We start from the raw sequence: 4,313 nt of genomic DNA, 5'->3' as shown, positions 1-4,313 counted from the left end.
ATGTATACACTGTTTTAATTAAAGAATGCGGGCAACAGGTTCAAAACATGCTGCAAAATGTGCGACGAAGTGAACTGTGAGCAGCACAGTGCCTATCTAGTGGAGGAGGCACTGACGGATACGCCCCAAATTCAAACGGGACGATTGGAAAGCAACTCAGTTTTGAAAATCAAATGTTATTCTTCTCCAGAGTTTTCATTGGACAGACAGAGCATTTCGCAGGGGGGGGGGGGGGCACGGCTTGTCTCTGGGGAGGCAGTGCCCACCTCAGCCCGTTCGTGGTCATGCCTCTGGTACCAAATACCCCGAAGCTGTTCCATTGCGCTCAGCCACTTTCAAAGCCATTGCACGGGAATTACTAGGTGTCTTTGCGCATATGGGTATTCCCAAGGAAGTCTTGACGGACCAGGGGACGCCTTTTACCTTGGAGACGTTCAAGGAGACTGCCAAATTACTGAAAATAAAGCATTTAAAGGCCGCGGTGTATCACCCTCAAACCGACGGTTTGGTAGAGAGGTTCAATCAGACTCTCAAACAAATGCTGCGTAAGGTGGTCAGCGAGGATAGAAGGAACTGGGATCAGCTCCTCCTCCTCGTCCTTTTTGCCTATCAGGAAGTCCCACAAGCCTCCACGGGGTTCTCCCCTTTTGAATTACTGTATGTTCGACAACCCCGGGGCATATTAGATATCTTTAAAGAAGGATGGGAAGGAGAGGATCTTCCCTCTACAAATACAGTATATTGGAATATATCGTGCAATTATGCGATAGATTTGGTAAGATTCAGCCCCTCCTTAAAAGTCACATGGAAGAGGCTCAAGCAGCACAGGTTCGTTGTTACAACCGTGGCATCGCTCTCTGGGAGTTCCACCCGGGAGATCGTGTCATGGTCCTAGTGCCTACCTCCCACTCTAAGTTGCTTGCCCATTGGCAAGGCCCATACGAAGTTAAGGAGAGGAAAGGACTCGTCGACTATTTGGTGAGTCAACCCAATCGTCGGCCAAGGGAGCGGGTTTATCATGTAAACCTGCTGAAAGGACCTGCTGGAAGGACAGGGATCCCGACCCCTCCTCTGGTCAGCCCCACTCACTCTTTGGTCACACGGCTAGCCTTAACTTTAGTGCGGATTTAAGTCCCAGACAATGACGAGAGCTGGAAACAGTTATCCTGTCTGTCCAGGAGGTAGTGAGTGAAAACCCCAGACGGACCTCTCTGGTTGAGCACAACATTGTGACAGATCCCAGGGTTATGGTCCGAGAATGTCCGTATCATCTTCCCGAGGCAAAAAGGGCTGAAGTGGAGCTTGAGATCAAATGCATGCTGGAACTAGGTGTAATCGAGGAAAGTCATAGTCCCTGGTCCAGCCCAATTGTGTTGGTCGCTAAGCCTGACAGGAGTTGGAGGTTTTGCAATGACTTCCGTCGGTTTAATCAAGTCTCCCAATTTGATGCTTATCCAATGCCACGAGTGGACGACCTCCTCGAGAGACTTGGACAGGCTCAGTATTTGACCACACTGGACATGACAAAAGGGTACTGGCAGGTTCCTTTAATGAACTCAGCGAAGGTTAAGACCGCGTTTAGCACCCCTAGCAGACACTGGCAGTATCGTGTCCTTCCATTTGGGTTACACGGGGCTCCAGCTACCTTCCAGCGTCTGGTGGACAAAGTGCTCAGGCCTCATAACTCATACAGTGCTGCCTACCTGGATGACGTGTTCATCTATTCCAGCACGTGGTTGGAACACCTACAGCAGGTAAAAGCAGTATTACGGACACTTGGTGAGGCCGGGCTTTGGATTAATCCCAAGAAATGTTTCTTTGGATTAAGCAAAGCCAAGTATTTAGGCTACCTGGTGGGTCGAGGTACTGTGAAGCCACAGTGCTCCAAAGTAGATGCCATTTTGAAATGGCCCCGTCCGCGAACCAAGCGGCAGGTCCAAGCTTTCTCGGGTTAGCGGGGTACTACCGTCGGTTTGTGCCCCAGTTCTTGGAGAGAGTGGTGCCCTTGACTGATTTGACAAAGAAGAGGGCCCCAAACATTGTGGTATGGACTGAAAAGACGGGGACTGCATTTAGTGACTTGAAACAGGCCCTTACGTCCGCACCTATTTTGAAAGCTCCTAACTTTTCCTTACCTTTCATCTTCCAGACGGACGCTTCGGACACAGGCCTGGGGGCTGTGCTGAGCCAAAACGTCAATGGTGCGGAACACCCCATTATGTTCCTGAGCCGGAAACAGTTGAACCGGGAAAACAGGTACGCGGCGGTGGAGAGAGAATCTTTGGCGATTAAATGGGCGATTACTCAGCTGAGGTACTACCTGCTGGGCCAGGAATTTACCCTTGTCACGGACCATGCCCCTTTGCAGTGGATGACCCTGCACAAGGAGTCGAATCCGCGGGTCACCAGGTGGTTTCTTGACCTCCAGCCGTACAAGTTTTCGCTCGTTCATCGTCGGGGCACTTTTCACGCCAACGCTGATGTCCTTTCTCAGGTTCACGACCTCTCGGTCAGGGTCGCCCGACCCGACGGGTCTGGGCTGAGGAGGGGGCCTTGTCACGCACGTGCGCTTGGGAGGCAGCTAAAGGGCTTGAGTAAGGGCAGTTCTGTGACATACCGGGATGTGGCAGAGTGCATGGACTCTTTTTCTCCCTTGCCTGCAGACCATTCACGAGAGATTCCACCTGGTCCTCTTAACGTCACTTCCGGGACCAAGCCAATGGAAGGGGATCTTGCCGGCTCTGGCCCCTGTGATGTCACGTCCGGGTTCGCACCAATGATAGAAGACCTTCATGAGCCCAACCCCTTTGACTTCACTTCCTGTTTTCCCCTTTAAAAGCCTCCACCTTTTCCCTGTTCCTCAGTTCTGTTTTGGACTCGGTTTTGTGCACATCCGTGCTGAATTCATTTGCTCAACTTTGCAGCCAGAAAATGAATTACACGGGTGGCTGCCCCAAACCTTTTCACGACTCTTATGTCTGGTTTTTGTGACAGTATATATACTGTATATGTATATATATATATATATATATGTAACTACCTGTGTTATTGTAAGAAAATTGACCTCAGCTATGGCGCTGTTTGTTAATCGACTGTATCAGAGGTAGTAAGTAACTAATTACAGTAAATACTTTTCTGTGTATAATATTATTTGTTTTTTACAAAGAAGGGCTTGGATCTGAGGACACCTTATCTTCTCTCTTCTACCTACACTCACAGCCACAGTGCCTTGAGCTTTATAGCACATGCTCACCACTGAGCTTTGCAACTTCCTTGAACTTTTTCCTTCCATTCACACCTCGCTGTAGATTGCAATTTTGATCGCACCTCTTTTTTTCTATCCAGGACACCTCCCTTCTTCAGTTATCAATCCATCCTATTGGTTAGTGGTGCTGTGGGGTTGGCCAGTCAATTACTTCTGCAGCATCCTTCGTTGCCATAAAGTCCATTCTCAGTGCAGCACAGTGCATGTACATTAGCATCATATTAATAAATATTGATAAATAAAAAATGTATTGGCAAATAAAAAAGCATGGGTTGGGTAATTTTTCTTTTTTTTTTTGATATCATCAAATTTCACCCACATCAGATTTTGTGGTATTTAGTTTTTCTATGTTTAGGGTAGTGTCTTTACCCCTATATATCGATATATCGAAATGTCACTGCCCTAGAAGTACCATCCTGCCAAATTTCAGCTTTTTAACTAAATGGAAAAGAGTATTATTGTTGATGAGTGACTGAGTGAGATAGCTTTCCATTTTATATGAAGATGTTTTTTATTAAGTACATAATTTTACTTGGTTGGGTGTTAAATTGTATTTGAACTCTATTGCAAGCCTGAAAATTATTGCTTGACTAATATGTGCTCAATAGTAGTAGTTTGCAAAATTCAAATGCTATTTATCTTATTTATGTTGTTCATGTTTCACTTTAGCAATTTCTGTTATTTTTTCATTTTGTTAGACCACAAACACCCCACCACAGATTCCAGCGCCCATTCATGTTCACATCAATAAAGATTATTAAACAGTGTTAAATTCATTCATGCCCCATTTTTAAGATGTGTTGTGATTCATTTTGCATTGGAATAAAGGTCTTCCTCAGGTTCCTTTTAGTATTTTGATGGAGACACTGGTGTGATCTCGGTTTTCTTCTCTTCTATTTCACTTTGTGTTAAAGCACTTCTTCTTGGATGCATGGGAATTTTTTAATATAGGCTTGATTTCCATGTTATGCCTCTTGGGCTTGAGAAATAAAAGGTGTGTTACATTTTATGTGTTCTGTCCCTTTAAGACTCAGACGGGCCACAGATG

This window comes from Erpetoichthys calabaricus, chromosome 16, assembly GCF_900747795.2.
Source record: "Erpetoichthys calabaricus chromosome 16, fErpCal1.3, whole genome shotgun sequence".
Taxonomy (NCBI): Eukaryota; Metazoa; Chordata; class Cladistia; order Polypteriformes; family Polypteridae; genus Erpetoichthys; species Erpetoichthys calabaricus.
Note: the sequence above shows the minus strand (reverse complement) of the source record.